The following is a 16,709-nucleotide window of genomic DNA, read 5'->3' as shown; positions in this document are numbered from 1 at the left end:
TGCGTTGAATTTCGGCTTGGACAGGGCAGCTGCGCACTTTTCTGCCATACCTCCCAACGTTTCAAGAATACAGCCAGAAAAAGTCCAAGGCTTAAATAGAAGAGGGAGCAATGCTGCAGCGCAACCTGTTCCAATGAGAAGCTCAGGGACACGATGCCTCTGAAAAGTCGCTCATGGCGAAGGCAGCAGTGAGGCAACGCCTAGTGCGCAACATGGGAGTGTGACTACAGCCAGCATTGCCTCCACTTAGAGCATCTGACCACCCTCATAGGACACCTTCATCTTTCAATTTAAATGTCTGTTACGTCCATTCCTTTAGTACAATGTATGTCATCAAAGTCTGGATCCTCAGCCATAGGCGCTAGTTATGGATCCATACATTAAAAGCAAAAGAATCGTTGATGACAACTGTTTTCCACTGCATGTCAAAATACAGATACACAACTCAAGCAAAAGTGCAAAAAGGTACACAACTCAAATTACACAAGTGCAGAAGCGCTAATGAGTGGATAGCAAAATGATACATGTATACAAATGTTGCAGGAATGCAAAGTGTACGATAGCAAATTTATACAAATTAGAAAAGTGCGCAAGGGCTGGGGTCAATAAACAGCAAGAGCAGCATTCATTATAAAAAATAAATACCTCAGAATTGACAACGTGATATGAATAGCAAACCTAACATGGACTATACAGAGGATAATAAGAACTAGGCAACTAAGCAATTGACGTTTTAGATGAGGTTTCTGAAAGAAAAAACGTCTTCAATGAATTAGATGTGGTTAAGACTGCATAAGGGATCTTATTCCAGATTTTTACTCCTTGATACTGAAGGTGGCGCTGGCCAAAGTCATTGTGGCTAGTCACATGGCTAGGTGGCTTGAGCCACCGCCCGATGTAAAGGGTTCAGCCGTATCCATCCATCCATCCATCCATCCATCCATCCATCCATCCATCCATCCATCCATCCATCCATCCATCGTGACACGTAGATATCAGAAATTTTCCCTGTGCTGCTAAGTGACTATTGTAAGTGGGGACTGTATGTCTGAAACGAAGGAAAAGAGGAAATGCCAGACAGCACTCTTGGTACGAGTAGTGCAACGTGGACACTGGCATTATTTGGTCACTAAAGAACATCTGGCTCGTTTTGCTCTAACACGACTTTTCTCATCGTTTTTAGCACGAATACACGCTTTTCACACAGTTATAAGAGATTTCGTTATTTTGTGCACACCCAACGATCAGTTGTGAAACGAATGAGTGCAAACGTGGCTTCTTTTGTTTAAAACGACGCTTCTCGTCGTTTTAAGCACCAATACAAACTTTTCACGAGGTTCTGAAATATTGTGTTGTTGAGTGTACAGCTAAAAAAAAAAATGTTGTGAAGCTATAGCGTCCAAATCTAACTCGTTTCGCTTTAAAAACGATGTTTCTCATCATTTTGAGCACGAATACAAGCTTTTCAAGCATTTCTGAGAGATTGCTTTGTCGAGTGCACACCCAAAGATGAGTTGTGAAACAAAAGTGCTGAAATCTGGCTTGTTTTGGTGTAAAACGACGGTTCTTTTTCTTTATGTTGCATAACAACCATAGGGCAGTTTGGAAATGTGTTCGTCTGACTGAATCTAACACTATATGCCTTTGTGATTCTGATGGCTCCCCTATACCAGATTCTGGAGTCGCTAATGTGTTATGTTCTATTTTCACCCATGAGCCTCTTCAAAACCTTCCATATGCACCTGCTTACCAATTCCCTGGATGACTGACATAATCTTGAATCCCAACTGCGTCGTCAAAAAAAAAATTCATCAACTGCGGTTGACGGTATTAATGCTGACGTTTTAAAGAACACTAAACACATGTGCAGTCTAATCCTGTCACTCATATTTCAGCAGTCACTAACTACTGGATATGTTCCAGCAGACTGGCCAATTGGCAAAATAATTCCCGTATTTAAGAAAGGCAGCAATTGGTTGATAATTATTTGGAGAATTGTTCTCCAAATAATTATCGACCAATTTCCATCACTTGCATCTGCTCCAAAATCATGGAACATGTTATCTACTCGAGCGTCGTTAATTTTTTGTCATAATTTCTTTCATCCCAACCAACACGGTTTTCGCAAAGGCCATTCATGTGATACTCAGCTCGCACTTTTCCTTGATGACTTGCATTCTTTCATCGATCAGAACATCCTGGTTGATACCCTGTTATTGGAATATGAAAAAGCGTTTGATGAAGTTCACCGCAAGTGTTTATTGCTTAAACTTTCAAATCGCAACCTTCATTGGATTCCTATCTAAATTCACATTCATCCCCGATGTCCCCTGTCCTTGGTCCTCTCCTTTTTCTTATCTATATTAATAATCTGCCTAATAACATCTCTTCTGAAATTCATCTCTTTGCCGATGACTCTGTCTTATATTTTATATTGCCCAATAACAAATTACGTAGATGCTTCCAGCTTACAAGAAGATCTTAACAGAGTACTAGAATGGTGTGACATTTGGCTCATGGCGCTCAATGTAAGTAAAACTTCCCTGTTGTCATTCCACCATCGCTATAATTATGTGGTTCCTACTACTTATTTTGTTAATGATAACATCCTCACCCTTACTGACTCCTGCATATATCTAGGTGCTCATATATCTAATGATCTAAATTGGACATGTCATGTAAACAATGTCACCAACTCAGCTAACCGTGTTTTAGAATATCTATGCCGCAATCTATCGCTTGCCCTGCCTTCTGTTAAACTCCTTGCTTATAAGACCCTAATCTGCCCTAAACTGGAATATGCTAATGCTATTTTTGACCCTCATCAAAACCCTCAAATCCATTCAGAACAACGCCCCTCGATTTATCCCCTCTATTAGCAGCAGTATTTCAGTATTAAAGTCACAGCTCGCTCTACCCCTCCTCCCGCCCCTCTTTCATAGATTTGCATCATTCATGACCTCTAGATAACTATATTATCAGACAACGCTGTGTACCCCTCACGTACTGTTACATACCAGAATTCATTCTTTGTACACACTGCCTGCCAGAACATATCGCCATCATCAGTGACCTGTCACATTTCAAGTCGGCAATCGAAGCCCATCAAGCAAGTCTTCTCTCCTAACATTTTTGCCATGTTATGTCCACCCCTCGTGTAATGTCCTGACCAGGGACCTCATAGGTTTAATAAATAAGGGCAAGAGGGCATGTTCGGCGCCGTCCAAGCCATTATTCTCAATAGGCATAAAACAGGCTCAGTGTAAATTATCCAAGTCAACCCCCATGTTTTATGCTGTAAGTTAATTGGGACTGGAAACAGCTAAAGTATATTGTATTGTATTGTGTGTATCTCGAAATGTCACCGAGCTTTAGAGAGTATGAAACATGCATAGGAAAGTTTGCTGCGTAATTTTTTTATGTGCGGTTTTCACTTTAATGCAGCATCTAATGTTACACAGGTACTGAATAGTTTTAACTTCTTCACTGTCATTGTCTCCTATTGATAAAGCGGAGCAAGTATTCTGGCACCTTTTGTAGGAGGACGTAAATATGACACATTTAGTCTTGGCTGTATACAAAGTAAGTCTGTTTGTAGAAAACCATCTATTGGTTCTCTGAAGTTCTGAGTTTTAAATATGTATGGCTGTTTCTATGGATTGAGCGGTAACCAATAACGAGGTATCATCAGCGTGCATAATGGCACGGCTATTATTTAGGCAGTCTGGCAAGTTGTTTATGTGAAGCATGAAAAGTATGGGCCACAGTACTGAGCCCTGCAGAACACCTACAGAAATCGAACGCGAACTTGACGCCTGTTCTTCTATAATAACACATTGCGGACGCCCAGTCAAATAATTTAATAAATCTAGTGACGCACCTCTAAACCCATATCGTTCTAGTTTCTTGCATAAAATATTGAGATCCACAGTATCGAGTGCCTTTTTAATATCTAGGAATACATGAATAGAAATATTGTTATTGCTGAGGGCTTCATTAATTATGTCGATCACAGAAAGCATAGCCGTGGTGGTCGATCTGAATTTCTGAGAACCATGCTGGAACGCTGATAGAATTTTATTTTTAGTCGGGAATTGTGGAATTCTATAAGCCCATACTTTTTCGAAGAGTGTTGATACAGCTAAGAACTGAGATTGGCCTATAGTTTCCAAGTTTGTTAGGGTTCCCACTTTTTAGATGGGGACCACCCTGGCAAGCTTTAAAGATAGATGCCGGTCAGAAACGCTTTGTTAAATAATGGAGCTAAGGTAGCAGCTTGGACGCCACTGTTATTTTTAATTATGTATGTTGGAACACTGTCGAGGCCCATGGTCTTACTGGCGTCTATTGAATTAAGCGTACTTGTTATTTCATCACTGCTTATTTCTGTGAAACCAAAAGTCTTTTCATGATGCTCAGGCAGAGAAGGTTCGTCTGTGAGGCCCATACTTATGAGTAAATCGTCACCCATTGAGCAAAAGTGATCGTTAAACTGATCTGATAAGTGATGTTTATCTGCGAAGAAGGCCAGATTGGCAAGTATCTGGTTTGGTGCAGTAGGCCGAATTATCGAGCTCACTGTAGCCCATAGTTTCTTGGAATTGCCGACGCATGCATTTATTTGCTTGCTAAAATATACGCATGGAAGCAATTGCTTGTTTTCTTTCTATGAATCTTGTAATATGCGTTCCCTCTGTTTTGTTTCATTTTGGTGTGCCAGTGATCAGGTGCTTTCATCATGTTTAGCAGAGCTCCTCTCATCCAGGGGCCTACTGGATGTGTATAGTATGATTTTTTTTTGTATAAAGCTACAGTCGTTTATCACGGCTTAAATTCCATTTACATGGCTGCGGCACTGTTCATTCGCATTCATTTCAATAAGGTCAGCAAAGTTGATATGAGAGAGCACAAGTGCGCATTTCTGGTAATATATTTTCTTCATAATTCCGCACCTGCTGTCAGAAATGTTATGGCTATCACCTGCCTGATATAAAAAGGCGCCATCCAGGTGATCTGCCACAGCGGTGTCATATGCCCCCCCTCCCCCCTCCCAGTCATAATCGAGGCATGTCGAGCTAGAACAATTGTGTCGGCGTAGATATAAGATTTGGAAATCCATATGAAAACAACAGATTAGAACAGATTCCAGATCATTTGTTGCAATCTGCTTGCGGGGCGCTTTTTATACAACACCAACCATGGCGCCTTCGAGTTCAACAAACAGAAATTCTCAACTGCTGCTGACGGTTGCGTTAAGAAATGGACATTCCCAGTGTCTGTCTAATGTGCAGGCCTACGCCACCTCCTCGATTGTTAACGTTGTGAGGCTGGGATAGAAATACATAATTGGGAATATTATAGCTATCACTGGGTGTCAGACAGGTTTCTGTAATTGCTATAAAATGATACAGAAAGCTGTGCTGTGCTGGAAATGTACAAAGGCCATCAAAATTTCTAGCTATGGTTCTTACATTGCAATGGAGTATGCTGCGTGGTTGATTTAACGTGTAAAATTTGTCATTTCTTTGTATGGTCAGCATTTCGAATGAACTAGACTATAAGGCCCAAGTTTGCCTCTGTAGTAATTTGGATAATGTCCGAATTGCCTGCTTTTCGTGCCAAGATCCAGCCACGAGATACCCATGCATATTTCCAGTTGTGGACTTTCTTGGCTGCTGTAGCCCTAGCTAGCAACACTTTGTACTCCTCCGGACATTTCGTTTACTATAAACATGGGTGCTGGTCCAGAAAAGCCAAGGTCTTCAATGGTTCAGCGAGTTTTTTTGGTAGTAGAACGCTTTTGTGGGCTGGTTGGTTTATTCCAGGTAAAAGGTAGGACTGCGCCTGTGTTATCGTTTCACCTCTCCTGTTCCATTTGTGCAGTCGTACCTTCTTGATGTCCATCAATGCGGTTATAGAAAGGGATGCTCAACGACAGACCATTTATTTCGCCTCGAAAACACAATAAGAGAAGCTTTTATACACACACAGCATTGTCTTGCCGTTTTCTTCGATCCCAAACCTGGAGGTTTGGGATCCTCCGCGACCTAGGGGAGTTGGTATCCGCGGCAGGATGTTGAACTGCCTTAATGACTTCCTTTCCGACCGCTCATTTCAAGTACGCCTGGGATCAACCCTTTCCAGGAACTTCGTTCAAGAGGACGGGGTTCCTCAGGGGTGTATTTTAAGCACAACACTGTTTATTGTTAAGATGAATTCCATAAGGAAAGTAATCCCAAAGTCCCATGATGTACTCAGTCTATGTCAAAGACCTTCAAATAGCTTGTACATCATCAAATGTAGCAACATGCGAGAGGCTAACACAGTTAACAATAAACAAACTAGAGACATGGGCAGACAAAAATGGATTTCAGTTCTCCACACAGAAAATAGTGGCTGTGCTGTTCTCACTAAAACGAGGTCTGCTGTTCGTTCTAGCTTAGATTGCGGATGTATAGTTTATGTGTCAGCAAGACCATCGTATCTTAAACGACTGGGTCCAGTACATGATTTAGGTTTACGTCTTTCCACTGGTGCATATAGGACGTCGCCCATAAACAGTCTGTATGTAGAAACTAACGAAGCATCGCTTATAGACAGAAGAGCGATGCTAACGTATTCATACATCCTAAAAATCCGTTCACTGCCTAAACATATCTGTCACCAAGTAGCAACAAAGTGCCCATCTAGAACACTCTTTAACAACAAACCAGACTACTAGGACACTGCTCTTGTGTTTTGAAGAGATGTGCCAAAACCTCGGCCTACTGGACACATTACCTGACATTGCTCGAAGACATGATCCGCTGCCTCTATGGTATCATTTTCCTACAATCTGCAATTTTACTGTTATGCAGTTCTGTAAAAAACAAACCCCACAGAAACATATTCTCCAAGAATTTCGTGCACTCGAGGAAGAATACAGTACCTTCAGAGCATTTTACACAGATGGCTCAAAAACAGATGCTTACGTTGGAGGTGCAGTGGTACAAGGGAATTGCAGTCAGATAGTAAGGCTTCCACAGTGTGCATCAATCTTCACTGCCGAATGTTACGCCGTCTATGTAGCCATTAATCAAACAGTAAAGGAGAACCTTAAAAACAGTGTTATTTACACCGACTCACTAAGTTTACTTATAGCTCTCCACTCTTGAAATGCAGTCACTCCTATACTTGGTGATATCATACACAACATAGTAATAGCCACAGCTAAAGGATAAAACCTAAAACTCTGCTGGGTATCAAGCCATATTGGAATTAATGGCAACGACAGAGCAGACTTACGTGCTGCTCAAGCGCGTGACAAGTAAGTATAGAAAGAAAATATTCCGTTAAAAGATTGCATTAACTTAATACATCGTAACATAAGGCAGAAATGGCAGTATGCGTGGAACTATGAAGTAAAAAACAAACTACACAATGTCAAACCAGTTATAAGCGAATGGAAGTCCTGCACCCACCAGGAACGTTTTAAGGAAGTGATTATCTGCCGTCTTCGTATAGGACACACGCACCTCACACACAATTTTCTACTGACAAAACAAGATCAACCTGTATGCGAAGAATGCGGAGACAAAGTTACGATTAACCACATTTTATTTTCTTGTGCGAAACTAGAAAAACCAAGGAAAAAGTACTTTACTAAATTCTACACCGAATGCATTCCTTTTCTTCCTGCACTGCTTTTAGGAGATGATGCAATTATTGATATATCATGTGTTTTTAGCTTTCTTAATGAAACCGGACTTCTCAAGAGGCTCTAAAATTTTTTACCCACTGGTCTGTTTGTATTTTAGTACACCTCAACCACTTTCTCATTCCGGAGAATAGGGCAGAGGTTGCTTTTGTTTTGATTGGTTCGGGGCCTCCAGTCCTTGCCCAGCCGAGGACGGCTGATAAGGTTACCCGACCTCCTTTTTAACTTCTAATGTTAGCCATTTATAGAATACTAGGTAGAAGGAAATGCCTTTTCAAGCTCTCTACACCGCCATCATTTTTTATCTTTGCAAAATCTACAGAAAAAAATTCATTGTAACTTGAGCTTGGCGCATGATAGCCATAGATGCTTATGCGCCATTAAACACAACACAACGTTATGTTCGTCAAGTGAGGTGCCAAAACGATGATGCCATCTATTAATCGTAGTCATCATTTTTTTGAAAAGCTGCCGGTGCTGAAGCAAGGCCGAAACATGCACGTTGGAATCGGTACAATCCTTGGTCCGTAATAAACGCACGCTGTTAAATCTCGAGCTTTCTGGGCTCAACGGAACTTGGCAGTACGCTGTAGCTAAATCCAATCTGAAAAGTATTTTGCACCATGCAGCTTATTCAGGAACTCTTTTGTGTGTACGAGGGTGTTGTTGTGGGCTAGTTGGTTCAACATTGCTTAAAACGGAACAGCGCAAACACAGGACGAAAAGAGGAACGTACAACATAGGGCCTTCTATGTGTGGCAGCGGGAACATGTCGACGACATGCCTTGTTGGGCTGACGTAAATCAACGCATAAGCGTATTGACCCATCCTTTTTCTGCACAATGACAAGCGGTGATACCCATTCAGAGTTTTGAGTTTTTTCAATGATACCATCACGTTCAAGACGCTTTAGTTCCTCGGACACCTGGTCTCTTACTGCTAACGGCAATCGCTACAATTTTGCAACAAGTGGAGTTGCGCCTTCACGAACTTGTGAATGAAGTTCTTAGCCGGACCTAGCTTCCTTTTGAACAAGTGTGCAAAGTCTGCGTGCAATTCACTGGGAATGCCCTGAGGCGCATACGAAGGTGTCACGCATCTGCCATCGATTTGCAGACGCAGGGTGATGATAGCGTCCAACCCCAGGATATACATTCCTACAGGCACGACATGGAAGAGCACGTTTGCTTGGCAGTCACGGAATACAATGGGAACGACGAAACATCCGCACACAACAATGCGATTGCGTGAAAAATCGAAGAGTTTGCCTGTAGATGGTTGCAACTAAGTCGAAAGCTTCAGCCTCTCGTATGTAGTTGCAGACAAAATTAAGGCCGCAGAGCCAGTGCCCACTAACAGTGAAATAGTGACAGCTTGCACTTGCATGTTCCTGTGTATGCCTTCGCCCAAGGTGAAGATCTATAACTCCAATATCATCTACAACAGTGACCTCTCGAATGGCCAGGGATTGCCTGGGCTTTTCCAGACTTATGCATATACGTTCGTAATGACCCAACTTACCATATTTGTTGCACGTCCGTGTTCTTGCTCTGCACTTTGAAGAACTTGCTATGGGCCGTGGGGAGCCGCAGCAGAAACAAACTCTAGAATTGATTGTTAGCTGTCCTAGCGCTGCTCTAGAGGCTGCAGAACGCTCTGGTTGCACGGCTGGTGATGCATGATGCTCTATTACGTGAACACCTGTACATGGAGTGACTTGCAGCGACTGTTGTTCTGTCGTTTCCATTGTTCTGGCAGTGTCGAGCGCACGTTACAACGTCGGAGCAGAACCTTCCAGCAGCAGTTGCTCCCATAGCTGGTGGCAGCCCGTCTTTTCTTCAAGCTGGTCCCGAATGAATTTTTCCAATTGCATACCGAAGACACATGCAACAGAAAGCTCTCGAAGAGCTGTGACGAATAAATCCAGGGATTCACCTGGCAGCTGAGCACGCTGGCGGAACCGTTGTCGCTCAACGGCGACATTAGTCGTGACAACGAAATAATCTTGGAGCTTTTGCCATGGCGATGTCAAATTCATCCTGTTTGGTCAATGGCCAACAAGCAGTGAAGAAGCTCCTCGGCGATCATATGGTCCAAACAAAGATTGCTTTGTCACGTTCATGCCTGGTGCGTGCTCTTACGTCACGGATGCTGTTTAGTTTCCAGTGAAGGGGAACCCAGCTGGAATGGCTGCTGGACGGGAACCGGAGCAACCTACGTTAGCAGGGGGACATAATTAGGGCAGCTTTAAACACTTGCAGCCGCTGATTTGACAAAAAAACGAAAAACCAAGAGTCGCAGGTTTTCAGGCTTAATCGGAGTCTTCCCCTTCAGATCACCGTTACTAGATAGCTTGCGAAGAATTTTCTACATATTCATGAACAGCCTGCTTGGTTCAGATGTAGCATACTACTCTGGCCGTTCAAAAAATGTGGTAGCTAGTGCACTGACTCCGTCGAAGTGTATCAGTGGGTCGAACTGTAACAGACCGAGATAAGCTTACATTATTGTAACTAAATGAAAAACAAAGATGTGCAGCCTTGTCTAGGTGAGTGGTTGCGTTCCTTTTTTCTGCGAGGAATGCCGCTGGTTGTTTTTAGCTTTGGTGGTGCCAGAGGTCCTCCCCCTGGAGTGTTTGCGCCCTGCTCGTTTCCAATGTCTCCCCACCTCCCTCCCTGCCATGGCTGGGCACATACAGATGCATAGTTTACATGCTTAGTGCCGAGAGAGCATTGCCGCACGCATTCGTGTACCATCTTGTTGACTTCAAAAGTGTGCCATCGTCATTCTCAGTTGACCCAAGGAATGAGCCTGTCGTCTGGGGATTGTTTCACCATTGCAGTAAATTTTCTGCCTGGACGTGTCGACCTACAGAATGCGCTGTACGCCGCTTTAGGAGGCCAGGAGATGACTTAACAGCTTGCTGCCTTTAAATACCTACACCTTGTGCATTTTTGCCTGCCCTTTGCTTGTTATGGTGGTGACTGGAAAGCAGAACACTGGCGAGGCAACCCACAAGTAGGTGCTGTAGTTATCGGCGGATCAGCTCAGGTCTCCTTGACGAGCCGCTGAAAGTTGCAGAACCGCGGCCGGGTGGCAGCGGGATACTTTGAGGGCTCTGGATCCATGAATCGTGCAGGTAACCCGAGCTGCTTGGGCAGCCCTGCCGCGCTGTTGATACTTATGACATGGAGGCAAGTGCTGTTTCTCTTTTAGAAAAATGACGATATTCGGAGCGCTTCACTTGAGATCTGCATATAGTAGAGTGCAAAGGCGCTGTCGCAGTTTCGTCCCTAGCCACAGACAAGACAACTGCAGGTGTTTATTCTCTCCTTTTTGCTTTTGGAAGAACCGTCATACGGGAGACAGCAGCAAACGGGCACTGGGTGAGGGGATTGCTCATTTGGTCCAACCGCGTGATGGCTGTCATTTTTGTTCTTGAATCTTTTATGCTGGTTGTATGTAAACCTAAGTTCGTCGTCTCCAAGACCATTCTGCCTCTATCTAGCAAGCTCCGTCCCTGGTGGGTGCCTCCATCGTGAGAAAATTTATTGGCCACAAATTGCGTCAGCCTCCGGCAAATTGGAGTAGGGGATCGAGAAAAAAACATGCTTGCTCAAACGCAGGAAAGCATTATGAACGCTGCTGTGAGGCTCTTAGTTTAGTTGCCTTAATGCACTCTCCAGTGCCAGAAATTTGAGTTTTCATACAAATGAGACATAAAGAGACTGAAAAATCCAGGTTCTTGCGAAAATTGTTTATAATTCAGCATATTCATAACAAAGTCCGTACTAACGAGGCAAGACTATATAATCCCGAACCACGATAACGGCGAAACGCCGTGCTATATTTGATGAATATATAGTATAGCATTGTGGTAAAATAGCCCAGTGGGAAAACAACGCAAATGTTTAAAGAAGGTATGATTGGAAGCTGGCTAATACGATGTGACTAACATACGCATCTAATGCACAAGCGTTGACTGATTCGGTTCCTTCTTAAGCAGCGTCACGTTTTCCAGGAACATTTGCATTTGGAACTATTATCTGGAAGTTGAAAAATTATATTCAGATGCTACATCACACATAGTTTACCAACAACGTGTATCTTTTTCCGCCACATTTTGTATGTACATGGGCTGATCATGGGCGAAAAATTCGTGTTCGTTTTACAAGTCACTCAAAATTGGTAAATTGAACCGATTACAAAGTGACATTGTGTGTAGTTCATAGGCACGCAGTTGTCATATTTTTTTTTTGTCCTGTACTTGTCTTGTTTTTAGTTTGCGGTTTTTGTTTGCTAGGTTTGGCATCTTTCTTTTCTTTCCCTGTCCTTCTCTCGCATGGCATGAGTTAGGTTGGCCAGCTGCTTTTCAGAGGATCGGCAGCACCATACACTTCAGGCGTTTTGGAGAGGCTTCAGATGCTTTGCAGAGGAGCAAGAGGTTTCGCTCAGGTGGACTTTGACTGGCGAGCCGATGCAAAAGAGTGCATTTCAGCGTATTGCCATCTGGCCTACCTGTTTTCACAAGCATAATTTTAAAAAAGGGGGGGCATTCGTGTTAAATAATAAAAACTAATGAAAATAATAAGAGCCTAGTATAGAACTACGAAGCCGCTAATACATATCAATCAATACAACTTGCTTCTGTCCCGCCTTATTGACCATAATGCCTGCCGCATGTGTACTGTAAAATTCGTATGTTTGCTCGTTATTGTGTTTTTTATCAAACTGTTAATAGCATGTCTGATCAATTATCCCTCCAAAATGACCTTAGCGAGATTCAGGATTAGTAGCTTGTACTGCATGTACTGTCAGCTGCAAAAGTGGTATGCAACAGTCGAGGTTGCATGGCTCGCTGCTTATGTGGCACCTTTCAGCATTTAGTCCAAGCTGGATTGCCACTCATCGAAACGACCAAAATGCAATGCCTCTGGGTCAAAACGGTCAGCTTCGGTCACAGTACATCACATATATCACACCAAATGTCCCAGGCGTTGCGCTCGACCATCTCCGATTTGTTTAAAAAAATTCATGGAAACTTATCGTAATGTGTGTAATGAAAGCCTGAAACATTTTTGCCGAAAAAAATTTATTCGGGAGGTGAGGGCAGTTTGAATAGTTAGAAATTCGAGAAACCAGGCACTGCTCAATAATTATCACAAGTTCAAATTTAAAAAAAAAAACACTTCACACATTTTTTCATTGGCATTTGCACAGATTTGGTCTTTCGATATAAGTCGGAGCATGCAGCTTTACACGGCATAAATATTTTTAAAAAATCGAAAAAAAGTATGAAATTGTGTCATTTTTTCGTTTTTTGTTTTAAACATCTACTATCTCTCGGAAATTCGGAGACAGCCGTTTTATTTCTCTAGATGTCTAGTACCTATAATAAATGTTATTGGTGATGAAACTTGCTTACACTGATGTAAAAAAAAAAGAATACTTAAGTTGCAAAAAGTGTGTTCTGAGCTAAAAATGCTCGTTAATTTCACCTTGAGGTGGTCCAAGTAAAAATACAAACAATAGTGGGTTACGTACAACGGATTATTACCTTTCATTTCTGAAATTTTTATCGAAGTAATTTTTATTTAAAGCCAGAAAAGAATTTTTGAAGTTGAGCTCTCAGGCCGCAATTTGCGTCGTTTCTTGACGCCTCTTCACCTCAGAGCACGATACTGCCGACACTGTAGCCACTCGAAACCTATAGTTCTTGTCCTTAAGTGAGGTTTGCACTGCAGGCAAGCATGGGAACGCTGAGTAGTCGAACAGGTATTCACGGGAAAGGAGTTTCTTAACGTTGATAGTGCGGCTCATGCCCAAGTGAGCTAGTTGTTCGGTGCGGTTCTGTTGCAGTCAGTCATCCTTGTCGGCGCCATGACAGACGTAATCACCAGCATAAGAGCTTGCGAGACGACTATCTGGAAATGAGCAGAACGATCCGGTGTTGAAACAATCTGCGACGCAGCAGCACCAAGTGGTACCTTTGTGGCCGTCAGAGGCTCATGCCCAGTTGTTTCCGATGTGATGTGTTTGTTGTATTTGATTTAATCAGTGCAATTTCTGCATTAATACTCGAGCGATAACTGCAGACGGGCCAGTATTCTGGCGGAGTACCTTCATGTGAGAGACACACCTATGCATGAGCGGGCCGCGTTCACCGCCAGAGTGTCTCGCGTTAGTCGCCGGAGCGGCGTGCACTTCACGTCTTCACGTGCACGCACTCCGAGGCGCGCTCTCTCCGAGATCTTATTCAGATATAAATAAAGCACTTGTGATGCGCCTGCCATGCCAGCTGGTCAGCCCTCCTCGTGGTCCATGCGAGACAGCACGTTGAATACCCTTGTTTTTCTTCTTTTGGCAACCCCGCACCAAAGTGGGCCTGTTCGAACTTCGAAAGCGAAAACGATCTCGTTTATAGTGTACCATCCGCTGAATGTCGAGCGATATCTTCTTTAGCTCCAGCCCTAAAAATGCACAATAGCGAACGACAGCAAACGAAGTTATCTGGCCATAATTGTCGTGTCATGCCAGGTGCCGTGTGTTGCGGTGAAGAGGCGTTAAAAGCAAACGCAACTTGCGGTGCGAGAGCTCAGCTTCAAAATTTTTTTTCTCGCTTCAAACAAAAATTACTCCTATGAAAATTTCAGAAATAAAAGGTAATAAACTGTACTACGTCACCCGCTATTGTTTGTATTTTTACTTGGACCACCTTGGGGTGAAATTAGCGAGTGTTTTTTGGCTCAAGACGCTTGCAACATTAGTATATTTTTTACTTCTATGTACGCAGTGTCATCACCTGCAACACTTATAGGTACTAGAAGTCTAGGGGAACAAAATGGCTGTTTCTGAATTTCCGAGAGGAAGTTGATATTTAAAACAAAAAACGACAAAAATGGTACATTTTCATAATTTTTTCGATTTTTTAAAAATATTTATGCGATGTAAAGCTGCATCCTCCGAATTATATCGGAAGGCAGAATCTGTGCAAATGTCAATGAAAAAATTTTTGAAGTGTTTTCTAAAAATTTGAACTTGTTAATAATTATTGAGCAGTGCCTGGTTTCTCGCCTTGTCTAAGTATTCAAACTGCCCTCACCTCATGAATAAATTTTTTCGGCAAAAATATTTCACGTTTTCATTACGCACATTAGGATAAGTTTCCATGAATTTTTTTTAACAAATTGGAGATGGTCGAGCGCAACGTCTGGGACGTTTGGCATGGAATGACCCATATCTAATAATTATGCACCTTTAAATGCCATAACTTATTGTTACCAAGCTTGTTTCAGCTTGTTTCACTCACTGTATTCTCGGTGGATAGATTTTCAATTGCCTACTCAAATTGCAGTTTTATTTATTTTTACTTTTTGAGGTCCGGCATCTGACCTGAACCTCACAATATGAGGTTGAGTGAGGTCGCTGGTTGGCTCTGCAAAAATGAGTTCAGGGTGGTTGAGGAAACCTCAACCCCAATTGGCGAGGTTGAGGTAGAGTGAGGTCACCAAATTTTGTTTGAGGTTGAGGGGAGGTATTTGAGATCAAATGCCCACCTCTGCCCCCGAAAGCAGAAGGTTGGACAGCCGTTTGCCGTAGCTCAGTTGGTAGAGCACCGGAAGCAAAATTCGGAGGTTGTGGGTTCGGATCCTACTGGCAGCATGTGGTTGTTTTCTTCTGGTTTTTTTAATCTCCCATTGATGAAAACTACAAAAAAAGGCATCTCCTGTGCTTCTTGTTTTTGGTGACTGTCGGCTTCCATCAGGTATTTCATAACGAGCACCACTTTCCATTTTCTTGTCTCCTGAAGTCAAGAGTTGGACGAAAACTCGTCTGGTCAGGATAAGTCATAACGTGAAATTGTGCATAAACATAATTATGCATAAACATAACCTTCCAAATAATGCACACCCTCCCTTGCATGCTTACAGCTTACGTAAGGAACTAAAACCAGTGCCGCGTACACGTACAAATTATGGCCGGTCCACTCTTGACTACTGCATACCATCACTGTATAATAAACTAAAAACCCACATTGACTTTACTGCTCTGCTTAACAGATTTAGACACGAATTAAGAAAATTTTTGATGAGGCAATGAGTATTATTGCGATCCAAATTAATGGCACTGACCAATAAAAACTGACACCACTAGTCGACCGACGGGCAACTGGTTGGTTTTTAATTGATTAACTCTTGTTTGCATCATAATGTGCTAGCGTGTATTGGCTTTTTGTTTTAATATATTGAAATGAAATACATTATATTGAAATATTACTTCATGACTCTTCACGAAGTATAAACACTGCATTTGCTATTTGTGTAAGCTTCATGTTCATATTCATTTTTGACATCTGCTTCACTTCACTTCACTTTATTACCTTAAAGACCCCACTTTGGGGGTGTTACATAAGGGGTGGGAGTACAAATATGGGTTGAATATGATTGCTTACATGATATTTATGAAATGCATATTTAAATTGTTCACAAAACTTGATTGGCAGGTGATGGCATCAACGTCGTGGGGAAGGCCATTCCAGTCTTTAGCAGTGCGAAGAAAAAAGGATGCGGAAAAAGTGACGGTGTGGGTGCGTTGGCATGACACTTGCAGTGGATGGCCGGTGCGATGAGATATGCGAGCGGGCGGTGTGATGTAGGGTGGTTGTCCGAGGGAACTGTAAAAAAACTTATGAAACAGACTAAGAGAAGCAATGCGACGACGATGGGCAAGAGTTGATAAACCTGATTGTCGTTTAAGTGACGATACACTGATGTCGTATGAATAGGCAGAATGAATGAACCTCGTGGCGCGATTTTGGACAGATTCTAGTGAACTGATGAGATATGCTTGTTGCGGGCTCCAGATAGCAGATGCGTATTCTAGTTTTGGTCGAATGAGTGATTGGTAGGCGAGAAGTTTAATACTTTGAGGGGCGTGCCGTAGATGACGTTTCAAAAAACCCAATGACCGGTTAGCTGATGCGACGATGTTCGTTACATGAGAGCGCCAGGAG

General features: G+C 42.6%; 1 protein-coding gene across 4 annotated transcripts in view; it reads left to right on the top strand.

Annotated features, from left to right (window-relative positions):
• Positions 1-16,709, top strand: part of PolE2 (DNA polymerase epsilon subunit 2) — a 174,976-nt gene that overhangs the window by 875 nt on the left and 157,392 nt on the right. The window lies entirely within an intron of this gene.

This window comes from Amblyomma americanum, chromosome 7 (assembly GCF_052857255.1).
Source record: "Amblyomma americanum isolate KBUSLIRL-KWMA chromosome 7, ASM5285725v1, whole genome shotgun sequence".
NCBI classification, from domain to species: domain Eukaryota; kingdom Metazoa; phylum Arthropoda; class Arachnida; order Ixodida; family Ixodidae; genus Amblyomma; species Amblyomma americanum.
Note: the sequence above shows the minus strand (reverse complement) of the source record. Positions and strands in the feature narration are given on the sequence as shown.